Source organism: Microtus ochrogaster, chromosome 15, assembly GCF_000317375.1.
Source record: "Microtus ochrogaster isolate Prairie Vole_2 chromosome 15, MicOch1.0, whole genome shotgun sequence".
Classification (NCBI taxonomy): domain Eukaryota; kingdom Metazoa; phylum Chordata; class Mammalia; order Rodentia; family Cricetidae; genus Microtus; species Microtus ochrogaster.
In genome coordinates, this window is record NC_022017.1 from 44,119,675 (window position 1) to 44,138,571 (window position 18,897).

An 18,897-nucleotide genomic window follows, 5' to 3' on the forward strand; every position below is an offset into this window, starting at 1 on the left:
TCTGTGCTTTTTAAAGGTCTTTTGACTTTTACTTAATCCAACTTGACTCTCTCTCTCTCTCTCTCTCTCTCTCTCTCTCTCTCTCTCTCTCTCTCTCTCTCTCAATTGTGAATAGTTGAAGGTATAATGGGAAGACAGACAACAGAAGAAAAGGATAATATTTCCCCTAATTCAGGTCCTTACTTGAAACTCTTGGGACATGCACTCTAGATTTCCCTGGACTTGAAATGGTTCCCCTTCCTTATTCAGGGATCTACAGAATAACACACCTGACTCTTGCTTCTTAATTTTCATCATCTCCACAGAAACACATTGATAAGTCAAATCTGTTCTCCTTTCTTCCGAAGTGAGTAATATCTCACAAATTGTTTTCAACATGGTCCTCCAGGCCAACTTTACTGATGAATCAATGTTGCTTCCCAACCATACTTGATTTCTTCGGTGTCCACTGCTGGGGCGAGTTTTCCTCTGGCCAGCATGTATGTCTCATGCTATGATGAGTAGTGGTGTCTGCCTATGAAGTATGGTAGCCAATAAAAAAGGAAATGTACCCTCAAAGAAATTATTAGACAACACTCCTCATTGTAACATCATGTACTTTATTATTTCGGTTTTTTTTAAGGATGATTTTCCCCAACAGAGGGAAAGAACCCTTGGAAGTGGTGTTAGGTGAGTGGGTTCTGAAGGTGTGAACTTCCTTGTGAATAGGAGTTATTTAAGAAATCTAACATGCTGGAGATGGAAGGAGCCCCAGATCCAGAGTCAGCCTTATGTTGAAAGTCCAGCGTCTATTGCCATCCTGGGGAAAATGCTATAGATTTTTCTAACTTTGCTTGGAAATGAATGAAACTAGAATGAACATGCGGATGTGCTTAGCATCCAGACCATGACTGTGTTTCAGTAGGGGTATGGCTTTGGTGGGCCAGTGGTCTCCCATCGTGCCTCAGGTCCAACTCAGGAACATGACTTTGGGGCAGAAATCAGCCCCAAAGCCTGCTTTTCCTTCGTAGACTAGCACATCTTGGGAAATCCGTTGAATGCCAAATGTTCATGTATTCCTTTATTAAATGGTTTTTATAATAATTTCTACCATAGTGGGGGATTATATTAGAAGAGAAACATGGATGAATGTCTCATAACAATTATACAAATTAATGTAATCACTATGAATGATAGTAATGACTTTCTTTCATAGCTTACCCTATGACTGTTCATACCTGCATACTAATAATACCTATCCCTCCAAGTCCTCAAGCCTCAGTTTCTCTTAGTAGGCATCAATCACCTTTTCCTGCTCCTTTTTCCTCCTTACTTTTGGGTCAACATGGCTAGCAATATTTCTAGCTGCGTTCTGATTTCTGCCTATTAGTAGAGGCATGAGTGTACACACCTACACCCTTACCATAGATGAGTGGTAACTCCTGCTGTAAATGGTGCTGCGTACAGCCTATACTATGTTATGTAGTGGCCTTGGCATTGACCTGTCTCCTGCAGACCTGTAGTCTTCCTTTCTCAAGAGTATTGATAAAGCAAACGTTCAGGTTTGCTGTCAAGTCTTTGCAGTGTCTTGGGCTGTATTACAATTTCCTCACTTGAGTCATTGTGTGTGTGGGAGGGGCTTATGACTAAGCCAGCATGCAGAGGAAAAAAAAAACTGTGGACAAGATTGAAATGAAGGTGACTGAAATCTAGAAGTGAGCAGGGAAACCCAGGTGTTTGCCTTCATGAAAGGGCCCGAAGCATATCTCAAAGTCAGGAGGGACCCATAGCAATGCAAGAACAAGAAAAATGAACAGTTTCAAGTGGTCAGTGTGCACCAGGAGGACTCATCTTCAGCCCCAGATAATGCTGGTCTGGGTCTTCTGGCCAAGTTTCAGTAGATCATATACTTGCTAAGTGCAAGGGACAAGAATTCAGCTTAGCTCCTACACGGACTGAACTGTGTCCCTAAAAATTGCTGTTGTGCCCGTATCTTCTATGTGGCTGTATTTGGAAATAGGGCTTTTTTAGAAGGTAAGCAAGGTCAAATAAGCTCTGAAAGGCAGGATTCTGATCCAGTAGGGTAGATGGGTTTGGAGGGAAAGAAACGAACTCTCCCCAGCCATGTAAGGACACAGTGGAAAGGCAGCCCCTGGACTGTCTTTCTGATCTTGCTTCCCAACCTTCAGAACTGCTCACAATAAATTGATTATTTAAGCTACCCAGAATATTGTTATTACAGATTACACAGCTGAGATAAATATTTCATGATAGATAAAAGGGTCAAGTAATAATTTATTGTTAAAGGTTCGCCTTCAAACATGAGAGAAGAGCAGTATAGGCATGGGCCAATGTGGCTGCTAGAGCTGTGGGTATTACAGAACATTTTAGGCAGCAGGACAAAGGATGGGAGGAAGGGCAAAGGGATAGCCTTCCTGATTACATCAGATACTTTAAGTAAACGCCCCAGAAGGCCACACTCAACTGTATTTGGCTAAAACTAGCCTCACCATTATGCTCAATTGAAGCAGAGGTGAGGAAACTTGGGGTTTCACCTGGATGATTTTCTGTTTCTAGTGAACTTGGACTATGGTTTCTAAGGGGCAGAAGAGTATGCATGCTATAGATGCATTGCAGCTTCTGGTACCATCTGCATGTCTCTGTGGGGTTATTTTGGTTGGAATTACTTTTAAAGACACTGAAAAGATCACTTGGTTGTGCTGAGAGTATAGTTACTACTCAATAAACATCCACCGTCTCATTGAATTGTCATGTCTGTTAAGCCATTCCAGGGATTGAAAAGGCAGGGGAAAATGTGAGCTCTCTTTTTGGTGACTTGGCTGTCAGGCCAGAGCAAACACTTGCCTTACTGTCAACCTAGTTTGTAGACATTCGCCTGGTCTACAAGCTCAGCAGGAGTTAGAGGCCAATCCTTTCTTTGTTGGCATGTTGGATGGGAGCTTTTCCTTAATTCATTGTACAAGGTGACTGTTGGTGCTGGAGGAGAGATGGAAATCACTTCTCATCCAGAAATGTATTAAGCTGAATTAATGAGGCAATGGCTCCCTTTACACTTTATTCCCAAGTGTTACTTGCCAGTAATTGCTCAAGAAACCTTGGCCTTTGCACAACATACCAGTGCTTATTGAATTTTGCAAATTTTTAGGGTCACTCAGTAAATGGAAAAGTCAGACCAGATGTTAGTTAGATCATTAGAAGTTTGACTCTGTTGTTTTATGCTTTGAAGTGTCAATCACTATAGTCGGAAAAAGATTATTGAACATATTCGGTGTCATAATTTTCTTTTGGTAGGGTATCTACAAAGGACCTTTGTTCGGATTTTGCTCACCGTTTGGTGAAGCAGATAGGAATGGAAGGGCAGAATGAAGAAAGGCATGAGGAGGGACGGTAGAAAACCTGTGGAAATAAAGACAGAGGGGCCCCGGCTGAGGCTCAGTGGAGAGGCGTGCACAAAAGGATGGAGAGGCTCTGCCTGCATGGAGAAAAGCCAAGGATGACTGACGAGTCATCAAGGAAGGAGAAGCGTGAGGAAAGGGCCGGAGGGAGAGTGGTCAGGGCATCATCCAGAACTTCTGGGAAAAGCTGTACTCTGCAGACACGAGCACATACACTGGGGAAAGGGCCCAATGAGCAAATAAGCCTGGGAAAATCTCAGAGACTAACTAAATATTAGCCAATAGAGGGCTCCGAGAAGGCCCTTTCTCTAAAGGCAAACTGACATTTATTTAATTTTGTTAAACAAGCAAACAAATTTATATGAATAGGAAGGACCTTTCTTACCTGCATCTACTATTTCCTAAAAGCTTTCCTGCAATATTAGTTTTGAAAATATTGATATCCCTGGCACAAAGATTTAGGCTCTTTGTAAATGCTACATAATAATGATAATTACACTGCATAGAATATAATAACAAAATTTAATTTTGGCTGCAACGCAAAGAACACAAATGTAGTTTTGAGAAATAATTTTGGGGAAGTCGATTGAGAGCCATCTGTAAAAAGCCTTGAGTGTCCTATGCGTGACCCAGGACTCTCCAGACAAATGGGACAAATGGTGTTTACACACATATAGACTGAGGAATTAGTTTATATGACCAGATGCTGAAAAGTCCTTGGATCCAGTGTTTGCAAGCTGCAGGCCCAAGACAACAGGTGATGTAGTTCAAAGGCCCAAGAGCCAAACAGTCAGTGGTGTAGATCCAAAACAGCTTAAGAAAGTCAGGGTTTCTTTTGGGGATGCTGTTGTCATGACAGGGAAGGAAGGACAGCAGCAATGTGAGCAGCTGATCATCCTGTCCAGTCAGGAAGTAGAGAAACACGAGCATTGGGGCCCTCTGCTTTCTGCTTTTGATTCTGAGACCCCAGCCCATGGCACGGCACCACTCAGATTTAGAGTGTGTCTTCCCCACCCTCCCTGTTAAATCTCTCTGGAAACACCCTCAAAAACACAGTTAGGGATGCATCCTCTAGGTGATTCTAAATCTCCTCAAGTTGATGGTGAAGATTAAATATCTTAGTATCAGGAGAACTGGGCAAAGACATGCGGCTCTTCTTACATGGCTGGTGCTGTTCTTCCGTTCAGAGCCTAGATAGAAGAAAAGGCAGAAGATGGCTGGGGTCACTTGAATACTGGCTGTGCTCTCGGTTCCCAGGCCTTTACACACTGTTATGGTTTGAATATGAACTCTTCCCACAGACTCATATCTTACATTCTTGGTCCTTAAGAAGGTGCTGGAAACTTGAGTGCTTGGGTCTTGGTTTGCAAACACACATATTTTATCATAGCAATGTGCAAAGTAACTAATACAGGCATTGATCTTCTCCAGAAAATACTCTACAGATGCATCCAGGAGCTACATCTAATTAGGGAGGTGGATAACTCACGGCTCTACCAACCTGACACATACAATCAAACACCAAGCATTGCTGACGTGTTTGAATGTCCTTTGGTAGGCAGACGACATAATGTCCGTTACTGTCACCCTGAAGTTTGACCTGCATAGTTATTCTTGCAATAGCTCAAGAAGATGAATACCTGGTTGGACTTCCTGGGATGGAGATCAGTGGATGTGCCATCAGTGGGTCTGAACTCCCTAAGAATAGCTCAGGTTGTCATCTTGAGCCCAGGTGAAAGTTTGATTATTTAAATTGAACAAATATGATCAAGATAGAAGTTAAAGAAAGTACTTCTTCTTGTCAGGTATTCAGGGTAACAGCCTCTGTCCCTGATCTTCTGCATATCAATGACAGCTGATGCTTTCCCTGTCTTGGTTAAGGAACTTGCAATAAGTTCCTCCTGGTGGTGTGGGCTGGTCCTTGGTCTCAAGGCCAGACAGTGCAACCCGAGAGTTCCAGTTAGGCAGTGTGCAGGGCTCTGGCGAGTTCCAAAGGGATGGGGTGACTTGTCTCCCAGTTATATGTGATGGCTGGAGAGACCCTGTGGGGAGTAGGCTGGGAAGTGGTGAGTTCCAAAGGGAGGTGGTGACAGTTCTTGACAAGAAGTTGCAGGGCAATGGGGAGACTCAATGAGGGGGCTGAGAAGGGAGAACAGGTAGCTTACCCGAGTCTCTGTCCCATTCGGGCTGGCTGGAGAGTTCTCAGGGGTGGTGGTGTCCTATTGGGGCTTCCCACAGAAAGGAGAGGGACCAGGAGGAGATATAAACCAAATATTAGGAAATTCTGCATCATATCTTTTTCATATTTAATCTCCCATTTGATCTTATCCCGATTACAGAGTTTTTCTTATCAAAGTATATTCTTTTGTCTGATGGTCTTTTATTCATCAGCTTATGAAACACTTCTGCAAAATAAAACATAAGTTTAAATATTGAAAGAATCTCTGTGACTTCAATGGTATAAATTTCAAAACAAATACCTTTTGATTGAGTTCTCATTACCATTATTAATTCATAATTGATCAAAAATAACATATGTGTATATGCCATTCACTTTAATAAATAATTGCTAGCCAAAGAAGTGAAATATTAGAGATAATTTTCTTGGTAAATATAGAGTAAGTTTTATATCGTCATGTGGAAATAGAATTTCAGTGTGTCCTTTGTTTTGTCCCTGGGTTAGTTACATATTTCGTGAGGCTGTGACATATGTGTGAAAATGAAGACGTGACTGGGAAAACACAGCTGCCTCACTGCCTATGGTGCTTTCTTGCAGAGGTCGATTCTATACATGAGTTCACACTTGCTCATTGTACAACCAGAACTTGGCCTTTCAGAAGCTGAGTTTCACGGGTGCCCAGGCATGTCCATCAAGGTACTTATGCGCATGTAGTGGGCTTTGGAGACTGTTGATGGATGCAAGGAAAGTGACCTTGGTCTAACAACATGTCATTCTTCCCACACATGGTGTATTTTTTTTAAATTATGGTAATTTCAACTCAAAGTGCTCAATCCCCTGTTTCAAAGGATTTTGGGGCCCACCCAGTACCCACATTTGGAGCCCAGGGTTTCTTCCTGGGATGTGGTGGCGGGGAGAGGGTGATTGTATAATTGAGGCCATATTTGTCACCGGCTGAGTTGTCACCATTACCCTTCTATGTTGTCAGATCCCAGGACAGTTCATAGTGGTGTTTCAAACAGATTTCTGAAATCAACCTCTGACCTTCCCAGTAACTAAAAAGGACCATAGGCGGCGTGGAGGGTGAGGGGGGGGGCAGGGGCTATGTCATTTCTTTTCTCTCTTTTTTTTCTTCCTTTTTCCTTTTTTTCTTTTTGGCTTGATTAGATATTTGATTTCCACAACTTGGATGACTAATTCTGTGCTTAAAGGACTCTCAGCCTGGAAAGATGGAAAAGCACCTTCCCACCCCCACCAATTTCAGGAGACATTTGTTATAGGTCGTCTTATACATCTGGTTAGAACAGGCTGGTTCTTTTCTAGAGGCCACTCCGTGTCCCATCTGTACAGGGTTAGACTGAAGAAGAGGAGTCTCTTCACCAACAACCAGAACTAGATCCTCACAGGGGACTGTCCCTACCTGGGTCTTAGGAAGGAGGATGGTGGTTTAGTGGCTTTTCCTCCCTGGCAAGAGGATGATGAACTAGAATACTGGGAGGTTGGGACAGACACTGAGGAGCCAAGTCACGTTCACCTTCACAGTAATAGATTCCTCTGGGTTTAACTGATCCAGAGGGGCTTCTGAAATTGCTTCACCCCCTTACCCTCCAACATGGCCACTTTATCCCCATCTGAAGAGCCAACTCTGCGTCTTGCGGGTAGACACTTGATAAGAGACAAGAGGTTGGGAAATCACAGAGGGGTTTCCTCTGGGTGAGTCAGGATCAGATTTTGGACTTACTGCTCTGGCTGCAGTTTCATGGAGATGTTCAGGTTGCACCAGGGGTGGTGAAGCTGTTATTGTGCATGAGAAAGCCAATGAGTTTTTTATGGGTGCTGTCGATGTTAGGAGCTGAACCCTGGCAGCTCTGGCGTGCTGTGGAGGCAGTCCCTGTCTTCTTAGGACGGAGATGGGCAAATCAGATTTTGTTTCTGAGGGGGCTAATTTGGAGAGCATCTCCACCAAGCCATCTCAGTGGACACGGAGCTCTGGATTCACTGTGGACTCTTATCACCCATGGGTGTGGTATCATCTTGGACGGTGACTAGACTTATCTCCCCTTCTTCTTTACCTGTGGACTAGGGCACTTCTGTTCCTAGTCTGTGTAATTGTTCTGCTGCTTATTATGTATTTTGGGCTAGTACTGAGGATAGAGGAGGAGGGAGAGCAGCAGTTGGAGGAAGGACAGAAGAGGAAGGCTGAGTAAGGAGGTGTTGAGGCTGGAGGACCTGACATTTCTACATTAAACAGGCAGAGATGATGCATTTTGGCCGAAGAAGAGCCTGCTAAGCTAACAGATCCGGTTCTAGCTCCAGCATCCCAGCTCACAGTGTGGAGGTTGAAGTGGCTGAAAACTGTTTAAATTTGGTCCCCAGGGTTAGTGGAATCTGAGTAATAATGTGGATTAGTCAGCATGTTCCAGAAATATACAACAAATGGGATGTTTGACTGTTTGTTGGGGGTGGGATGGGAGTGATTCAATGTAGGGAATTAGATCGTAGGATTACAGAAGTGCAATTAAAACCTGCAGGGTCAGCAGTGAGGCTGGAGACCCAGAGAGTGAAATTAAAATCTACAGGAGGAGGAGGAAAAGGCTAAGGCCAATGATAGCCTGCTGGCAAAGATCCTTTTGACCTGCTACAGGATGGTTTTTGCTCAATGGATTGGCCCTGTTGTCTCTACTGCCATCATGTCACAGTTAACAATGGTATTTTCTGGATCTCTTATCTCCTTGTTAGCTCATATAGGAGCATCAACTCCTGCAGCCACCTGCCTTATGAGTAATGATCTTCATTCAGAACCCCAGATTTAGGGACTGGAGAGCTCAGCGGTCAAGACTGCTTGCTACGCTTGCACATGACTGGATTTCAGTTCTCTGTTGGTATATAACTGCTTATAACTCTACTTCTGAGGGATCTGGTTCCCTCTTTTGGTTTCCATGGAGACTTCAGTCTTGTGCATGAATCTACATTTAGCGCACACTCAGACACATAATCAAAAACTTAAAATAAGAAGATCAGATCTAGTCAGACATAACCATTGACACCAGGAATCCCACCAGCGGGAAAGGCCAACGCAGGGGGATTTCTTCAAGTTCAAGGCTATATAACAAGATACTGTCTGTTTCAAAAACAACCTAGTGATTTAATTATTCAGTTTTTTAAAAAAATATCTAAAGCTAAAAAAAATATAAAATCACTGTATCAGTCAGGGATCTCTGCAGGAACAGAAGGGACAGAAATGAATTCTAAAGTCCCAGAATCCAGTAGTTTGTTCAGTCCACGAGGCTGGATGTCATAGCTGGTCTTCAGTATATACGGGGATTCTAAAGAAGTAGGCTTCAATGCCAGTGAAGGAATGGACTTTCCAGAGAGTGAGACAAACGGGCAAAGGCAAAAGCTTCTTTCATCCATGCCATTTATGTAGGATTCCTGCGGCAGGCGTGGCCCAGATTAGAAGTGGCTCTTTCCACTTCCACAGATCTGGATTTAAAAGCGGTTGAGTTTATTTTTATCCCACTTTTCTTATTGTTTAGTTAAAAATAGTATTCATAGAGCTCATTTTATTTATTTATTTATTTATTTATTTATTTATTTATTTATTTACTTTTTACCTTACTAGACCTGGATGGAGGTGGGTGGTCCTTGGACTTCCCACAGGGCAGGGAACCCTGATTGCTCTTTGGGCTGACGAGGGAGGGGGACTTGATTGAGGGAGGGGGAGGGAAATGGGAGGCAGTGGCGGGGAAGAGACAGAAATCTTAAATAAATAAATTAAAACCCCCACAGATCTGGATTTAAAGGGATTCTTCCCACTTCAAATAATTTAACTAAGAACAACCCCTCACAGGTGTGCCCCATTGCTTGGATTTTAGTTAATTCCAGATGTAGGCTGGTTGACAATCAAGAATAACCATCACGGGTACAGTCACAGAAACATTAGAATAATGTTTGACCAAATATCTAGGTACCACAGAAGAGCTCAAAGGGTGTATAAAGTCAACCACCACAATGGACTTAACTTTCCTTGTAGGAGAAAGTTAATGTGTTACACCTGAGTCCCACCTTTTATTTCCTTATATTCTTGACTCTAGCAAGTGGGTAGAAGCTGTGGTCCTAACCGTAGCATATATCTTTAAGTTTTCATCATCAGATACCACATGATAAAGTTAGCTTGCTGATCTTCAGCCTCCAATCTACTATCATAACTGGAGCAAAGGGAAAATTTAAAGCATGAGGGGCCTGTTGTTTGGTTGTACATATGTATGTGTAGATTATGTATGTATACGCTGTAACTCATGAGTTTACAGGTAAGGCAGGCGAGGACTTTAACTCCATGGCTCTGGACACGGAGACAGCCACCTGTTATGCCTGGTGATGCGAAACTAAGCGGCAGGAGGGTTGAGCTCCATCATGTGATGGAGAGAGGAACCTGGCCTGGAAAATGGTCAGAACGGAGAAAAGGGACTGGGCTCCAGGCTTCTGTAGTCATCCCGAGCCCAAGGTTAGACCAGTGTGATGGGATCCGAAATATAGCCAGAGAAATCTATCTTAGACATGTCCACGTGGGGGAGCTGTCTCAGTCTAGAATGACTAGGGAATGGGAGACTGCAGGAGGCCCGGACACATTGGTGCCTGGGGCATGAACACAGAGCTCACTGTCCATAGGAACTTGTGTTGGGAGAGCAGAGGAGCTTTTACTGCTAGGGCAGTGGTGTCTCTCTCCACGAGATGGCGCTCAGAGTTTGTCTTTGTCTGTGTGGTTTTATTTAGACTGAAAAAAAAAAGAGAAACTTCTACATTACAGTCTGTTTTAGAATCCGTGGCAATATGAGTTGTCTTTCCTAATTTAAAAAGCAGAGTGCATGGACATTTATGATTTGGAGGGTCATATTTCTGAGAGCTGTTAGCTGCTTTTGTTCCTTCTGGGATGGGGTACAAAGGGAAGGAAGGGGGTCTGTTGCCGTCTCCTGCTCCTGCCTGGATTCCTCTCCTCCCCAAGGAGTTCATAGTCCAGTTAGAATTCAGATTCATCGCCTCTTATTTTAAGGGTGGACTTTGAGAGACGTTTTGCTAGAGAGGGGAAAAACTAGATGATGTTGTTGGATGGGGAAGAGAAGATGAATTTTGTCTGGAGGCGTACTTAGCGAAGGCGAGAGCACCTGCCATGAAGGGAAGCAGAACACACTTTTTCTGAAGGCTGTGACAGTCAGGCTTCCCTGCGACAAAGTCAGGCATCATAGATGTCTTCCTTAGAGCGGTGTGGGGGAGACTGCGTTCATGAGGAGGGAAGGCTAAGACTGTAAATTCAAGGAATGCAGGAACTTCTAGAAAGGAGATCATGCACATATGAAGGGACGTTGGCAACGGAGAGCAAATGTGCTTCTTGGATGTTATTTCTGGAGTTAATAAGAGGCCATAAGTGATTTCTCAGAAAATTAGGAAACAACCTTCGTCAAGACCCAAAAATACCACATTTGGGTATATATCCAAAGGATGTTCAACTATGTCACAAGAACATGTACTCAACTATGCTCATATGTTCATAGCAGCATTGTTTGTCATAGCCAGAACCTGGAGACAACCTAAATGCCCCTCCACTGAAGAATGGATAAGGAAAATGTGGTACATTTGCACAATGGTGTACTACACAGAGAAAAAATAACGTTATCTTGAAATTTGCAGGCAAATGGATGGAGCTAGAAAAAAATTTTGAATGAGGCAACCAAGATCCAGAAAGACAATTATCATATGTACTCACTCATAAGTGGTTTTTAAAATAAAGCAAGGAAAATCAGCCTACAAATCATAATCCCAGAGAACCTAAACAACAATGAGGACCATAAGAGAGACATACATGGATCTAATCTACGTGGGAAATAGAAAAAGACAAGATCTCCTGAGTAAATTTGGAGCATGGGGACCTTGGGAGAGGGTTGAAGGGGAGGGGAGAGGCAGAGAGGAAAGCAGAGAAAAAATGTAGAGCTCAATAAAAATCAACAAAAAAATTTAAAAAATGAAAAATAAGAGGCCATAAGAATTTATATCTTCATCAGGTTTGGTGGGGCACACATATAATCCCAAATCCCAGAACTCTGGAGCCTACTGCAGGACTGCAAGGAGTTCAAAAACAAGCCTGGTGGTTTCCACCAGTGATGTGTCACTGGTTATATCAACCACATTCTAGGCCAGGCCCCAGGCCCACGAGCAGCTGACCTACATAAAATGAACTCAGGGATATTTTTTGTGGACTTCTTGCTTCGTTTTGCTTCTTTTGGCATTTTTGTCTTAGTGGTCTTTTGTTTACATGTTTTTATTTGCACTTTTTTTGGGTTATTTGTATTTTTTTAAATTTTTGTTTGGAGATGATAGAGGTAGCAAGCAAGAGAGCCAGAGCCAGAGCCAGGGGGAGAGAGAGAGAGAGAGAGAGAGAGAGAGAACAAAGTTGGGTGGTAGAGAGGTGGGGAGGTTTTGGGAGGAAGAATCAGGGTAGGAGAAAATATGATCAAAATGTACTGTATGAGAAAAATTTAGATAAAAATAAAACCAGCCTGGGATACATAGTGAGAGCAATGATGTTGACTACCTAGCGGGACCAATGAATTTGGGGTCCCAACATGCTTCCTAAAATTCATGTGTGGATTTGTTTTTGTTTTTACCCCTACTAGCTTGGAATGACACTTTATTTGAAGACTGACCCTTTGAAGATATCAAATCTTGGAACTTTACCTTGAACCTTTTTCAGAAGGATGAAAATTAAATGCCGAGTATTCAGACCATACAGTCTGGTGTTTTGCTGTAGAGACTAGCAAACACATGTGAGTGAGGTTCAATTTTATTTTTTTTTTGGAGAAGTAAAGGCCTGCTGTGGATTTCTGGTTAAGATTCTTTATGACCCTAAGAGCCTTTGGCTCTAAGAAGTGCATCTGCTATTTGTGGGGTTTCCTGAATCCCATAAGGAGTAGTTACTGTCCCATGGTGAGAGGGTAAAGAAAGGGTGATGGCAATGGAAACAGAAGAGCCCCAGGGAGGATCTTGGAACTACATATAGGTTTCCCATCAGTTTCCAAGAGGGCTCAGCCTGGGAGGATTGCCCAGCTGTTGGTCTCTCACGTAAGGGGGATTTGAAGTCTCAGATGGGCTCTGTGGAGTGATGATGGCGTGTGTACCTCCACCAGGGACTGAAAGAACTCTTTGTAAGACTTTCCAGAGGAGAAATGGATCTTTAGGAATTTTCCCTTTGGAAAGAATTCACTCAGGCCAGAAAAGCCACATGGGGGCATCCCCCGGCCTGGTCTCATCTCTCTAGGCAGAGGGAAATCCCAGCCTTCTTGTGAAATGGAAGCTTATCATGGGTTCATCTTACTCTTTGGGTTCTCATCTTGTCTCTGAGAAAGAGGGTCTGAAGATGTGACTCTGAAGGTCCTCTACGACCCAGGAACAGGAACAAGGTGTTTGATGCTTTTGAGACATTCATGGATGCCCTACTTGCCGAACAACTCCTTGCCTAAATAATAGCCGCGTTGTTCTATAAGACAGAGCTTCTGAAGAACAAGGTTCCCACTGGAGTTTTCTAGTCTCAATCTCCCTTCAATGAACCAAAATCTATCAGAACATATTGTAGGGGCATACTTGATGCTTCATTGCTCATTTTTTAATTAGCCATCTGCCCAAATTTATTAATTAGAATTACTTAAAAATAGCTAACCCAACAAACATTTACTATTCATTTAACTCACATTACTTATATATTTTTTTTATGGTGATGAAGAATGAGAAGGAAACACAGACACTAAGACAGTGTTTGGTGTGTGTGTGGTGTGCCCCTATGGGAAAAGATCAAAATATCTGACCAGAAGCTGTTAATTAAACAAATGGTAAGCAAATTAAAGAATGAATGAATGGTGGATCAGATGAATGGACTTTCTACGTTCAGGTACCAGTGTAAAACCTACTAGAAGGTAATTTCTCTCTCCCTGGAGAAGGAGGGAGGTCAGCTTTGTATTAGGAGAGAACTTTTGTCTTTCATTCTTTGAAGCTAGTCATCTCACGCAGAATAATATCTGACACAGAGTAGACATTCAACCAATATCACCTGAATGAGTGAGTGAATTATCTCCAGAAATAGCCCATCTCTCTGTGTCCAATTCAGGTCTTATGCATGTATTAAAGAAGCTGAGATGGTCAAACTCGCAACAACAGCCCAGAGGCAGAGACTCTTAACCAAGGATTTTGCTTACGTGAGAAGGAAGAAACTAGAGAGAGGCATAAGTGAAGTCATAGGGACCAGAAGCTTGGCGATGGTGGTTTGAATGGCTGGACTATGGGTAGCTTATTTGTGTAAATAAAGTAGAAGAAGGTGAACACAAAGCACTAAGGTCTTCAGTGTCATGCTAAGAGGTTTGGACGATAACGTAAGCATATTGACAAGCTATTTAGACAAGGAAGGTCAAGGTAAGACAAGCATTTGAGAAAGAGCCTTTGTAGAATGGAAAATGGCCTCAAAAGGATTGAAACTAAAAGCAGAATGATCAAGGGTGCTACGTTAACAATCAGGTGGAAGCAACTTGGCATAAAGAGATTTTGGGGTCAGAAAAGACAACAAATCTGTGATGGTCAAGTGAAGAAAGTCTGAGGAAACTTCTAGATTTCTGCATTCAAGTGAATGGGTGCCAATAACAGGAGATGGGAAAGATCACTGACCAGGATCAGACAGGCCTCTGAAGCTTAAGAGGGAAGTCCATATTGACTACACTGATTCAGAATTGTTAGCAAAATGTACTCACTGAAGTCTGAGAAAGATGAATAAGGCCTGAAGATGGAATTGTGTGTGTGTGTGTGTGTGTGTGTGTGTGTGTGTGTGTGATAAGACTATGCATTGGGGGAGGAAGTATAGTCTTCTTTGGATGTTGAAGACTGGGAGGTGCCAGGAGCAAGTAACACAGATCCTATGACACTTTCGCTGTTGGCTCCCAGATCCTGCGGAATCTAGCCCTGAGTCATTAACATGCAAACCTGAGACACACTGATAGCTGCCCACAAAGAATTCCTTCCCTTGTGCTTTTTTTTCTTACCAGAATTCCACCTCACTTAGATATTTACTCCCTTCTCATGGACTCAGGAGAGGCTGTCCTCATCCCCAGCTGTGTAGATAGATCTTGACCCTCTTGCTTAGTCTGCACATGCCAATCCTTAGGAGAAGCAACATGGCATGACCTAAAATGCCTCTCACTAGGCTGAAAATGGACATTTCCATGCTGGAGGTGCACGAGGACTCAGAGCCTTGGATGAAGCTTGTGCTCTGGAGCAGTGAAGCAGAGGAAAGGAGATTTCTGATGAAGGCAATTAGTTATCTTAGTCCGTCCTTCTGGACTGCTACGGCCAAAGTCTTAAACCATCTTTTTCACAGTTTGCAAGCTGAAAGGTCCAAGGTCCAGATGCTGCACATAGTCTCAGGCTCTTATTAATTAATTTTATAACTTATATTAGCCCATAATTCTTGTCTATATTGGCCACATGGCTAGTTTCTTTTTCAGCAAGGCAGTCACATCTTGTGTCCTCTGTATCTGGGTAACAGCTTCAGACTGAGATTTCCTATTCCCAGAATTTTCCTGTTCTTATCACCCCACCTCTACTTCCTCCTGGTTGTCCTATACTTCCTGTCTGGCTACTGGCCAATCAGTGTTTTATTAAAATACAATTGACAGGGTACAAACCATTGTCCCATAGCACAAAGGAGGTTAGATTCAGAGATCTCTTTCTGAAAAGAAAATAGGGAGATACATAAATGATAGGATAAAAGGGTAGATTATTGAATCTACCTTTGAACTAAAACAACAGCTACTAGCCTTAAATATTTCACATTAGTATGGATATTTGTGTATTAATACAAATTTAAGGTTATTTTAATTTTAGCATACTATATATATGTTTCTACTCTTGTTCAAGGTATTGTACCTAATATAAAGTTCTAGTCCCTAAAGACTATTATTATAAACTGCTTAAGATAAAGAGGAAATGTAGGTAAGTAGTTTGTTATCTATAATGCTCAAATTTGTGGCTATGTTAGATATGTTTCAAGGTCAAAAAGAGATATATTTTAGATAGACAGATGGCCTTAAAACACTTCAGAAACCTATAGAATATGGCGTTTAAAATACTTTAATACATAAGGCTTTTCATAACAGTGAGACATGTCTGCTTCTGGTACCACCAATTTAAAGGATGTGTCTTGTAATATATCCATCCAATGATGTTATGGCTAATGACCAAGGGAAAGAACAGCTATCATTTACCAAATATGCCTGATCCTGCTTCTTTTTCCAAAATTTTAAAATCCTGATGTAAGAAATATTTTATTATGTCTTTTTTTTTTCATCAGAGAAGATAGTGAAGTTCAGAGAGGCTAAGAACTTTACCCAAAGAAACACAGGTTATAAGAGGCAGAGTTGCCTCTTAATCTAATGCCTGGATCTAACCAGCATGCTCACCCTCTGTTATTATTCTTCGACCCAGTGGTCCTCAGGGGTGGATCTGGAGAATTCCTCTCCCCTTGTGTATCCCTTATGTATTATTCTGACACGATTTAAAAAAAAAAGATTCAATGTATTTTATTCAGCTGAAAATTGTGTTTTAACAACTGCTGTATACGTCTGAAGACAGGGTTTGTACTGGCATAGACTTGGAGTACTCACTCCCTCTCCCTCTCCTCCTTTCTATCCCGCCCCCCATTGTGTGTCTGCGGACTTTTTTGCACCTGAACTCTATATGTAGGTCAAATGAGGACATTTAATAACCATTAAATGTTAGGTTGAAAGCAAATCGTGAGTTAAATAAACTTTAAGTAAGCCAGGCATTTAAGACATAGAAAGGCAATTGGACCTTGGCAGAATAGCTGAGGACGCAGGCCAGGCTGACCCACTGTGGTTTGTAGGTCAGTCTGGCTCTAGACTAAGCCTTAAGGGACAAGAATGCTTTTTAATATTTTTAAATAGTTGGAAAATATGGAAAATTTTAGTTCGAATATAATCTGGTAATGTCGGATGTTCTTCGTGTCCCCTTAGACCTGGATAGTCACCATCTGGCCTTTGGCCAGCTCCCATCATAAGCGTTTCCTTTTCTTCTGGGAACCTGGAGGGGTCCAGCAGCCCTTTCAGGAGTGTTTTCTGTGCATTCTCTTGCCACTCATGTGAGCTGACATTTGTCGCTTCCTGCCAGGCCTTGGTGAGATAGTGTGACACACAGTGTGGAAATGAGGAGACCAAGAGGGGTTTGCTCAGAGGCTCTTGCACTCTGTAGACTTGCCTGTATCAGAGGGAAAAGGTTCTGCTGGGGATGTAAGGACAATCAGGAGAGCAGCTCTCCAGCGAGCCACATAGAGTTCCTGGCTTCAAACCGTCAAAACCCCACCGCCAGCCTTCCTGATTGTATCCCTTTCCCTCCAAAGTGCTGGGAGGAACCTTTCTCATTTGTTGGGAGAAGAAAGACTTTCTATTTTCTATTGGGCAGAGAATTTGATAAGGGAAATTCTGAGAAAAAGCTCCTTGCGCATCAAGAGTAAAAGGGAAGCTGTTGTCTGAATTGCTGCAGGCAGATCCATCTCTGCGATTCCAGGGATCCACAGCCGGGCTTTGAGCTTCAGGATTCTCGGAAGCTTCCTGCATGCTCCTCTTGCTCTCTCTCTTCTTCTGAATCCCAGATGTTTGATGTGGGAGGCAGGAATGAGAGCACAAAGGAACCGTGCCCAGCACATAGTGCCCTCATCTCTTTACATTAAATTGGAGCCCGTCAGCAAGAAGCTGAGCAAAGCATGGGAGACGCTTGCATGCTGTGGCTTTGAAATCGCGTCCCTCCCTCTCACCACAGCTGTCTGCTCCTCTGTTTCTTTTGGGTATAAAGTTCGCTTTTCAGGGTTGTTCTGGGAAAGGCAATGTCTTTGCCCCCTCACTGGTGAATTGGTAGCAGCTTTTCTTTCTGCAGAGCTCCATTGAACTAGGACAACATTTCTTTCCCACCTGTTCACATCATATTCTGGCACTCTTATGGGTGTCCCTCAGTGGTCACTGCTATATGCTCCTGGAATTTAGCCTCACCTGTTAAACACCATGAACACCAAAGTAAGACAGGGGCCAGGGACCCCCCACTTTTCCTGCACTCACTGTAATTATGGAACTTATATAGCACATTTGTTCTCAGGAATAATCTCGTGGGGTGTGTGTGTGTGTGTGTATGTGTATATGTGTGCATGTGTGTGTGTGTGTGGTGTGTATGTGTATGTGGTATGTGTGTGTGTGGTGTGTATGTGTATGTGGTATGTGTGTGTGTGTATGTGTGCATGTGTGTGTGTGGTGTGTATGTGTATGTGGTATGTGTGGGTGTGGTGTGTATGTGGTATGCGTGTGCATGTGTGTGTGTATGTGTGTGTGGTGTGTATGTGTATGTGGTGTGTGTGTGTGTGGTGTGTATGTGTATGTGGTGTGTGTGTGTGTGGTGTATATGTGTATGTGGTATGTGTGTATGTGTGTGTGTGGTGTGTTTGGACAACAGTGAGTGAATATATTTGGAACACATCCGAGAGGAAATGGTTGGGACTTGGGAGTCCCAGTTTCCCCCAATGAGGGGACTGAAGTAAAGCATAGCTTTGCTCTTACTTCCTTCTCCCCATGCCCCGGAACTTCCCTCTATCCTGTGAGGAGCCCCCACCTGCTCTGGTTTCCAGTGTGTTCAGAAGTTCAATGCTGTTCACACTGGCTGTGTCACTTGCTTTTGCTTGACCTTGTGGTCTGGTCCAGCCTCAGGTTCTGTGAGGTGATATCTCACGCCTCTGCCTCAGAAATGAGGTTGAATCACTACCAAGGCTACCATTGGCCTGGTCCCAAATTGTACAGCCTGATGAGCTTCCAGAGACACATGGGACTGTGGGAGTCTGGCCATGCTCCTCCGTGAAGTGGAGAGACTTCCTCTGCTCCCCTTGGGGTCCCTCCCTATCACTCTGTCTCAAAATAGAAGCCCTGTGTAGGGTGGTACTAGATTTGTTGTGGGAATGGCTCCTTTGTTTCATTCGGTCCCTGCCAATGTTATCCCAAACTGTAATCTTTTCTCTTATCTGTTGCTCAGTATTTAGCGAGAAGCAAGGACTGTGCTATATGACTTTCTAACTGCTCAGAGACCAATTATTTAGTGCATAATAGGACTTAGTAAACACTTGTTGGCATAAACGCCACAGAGGAGTTTTTGTGAGCCTGAGAATTCTGAATTTAATCAGGAATGAGAATGGCCTAGGAGGGAGACTTGGGGGTCTAGGTAGAAGCTGTCAGAGGAAAA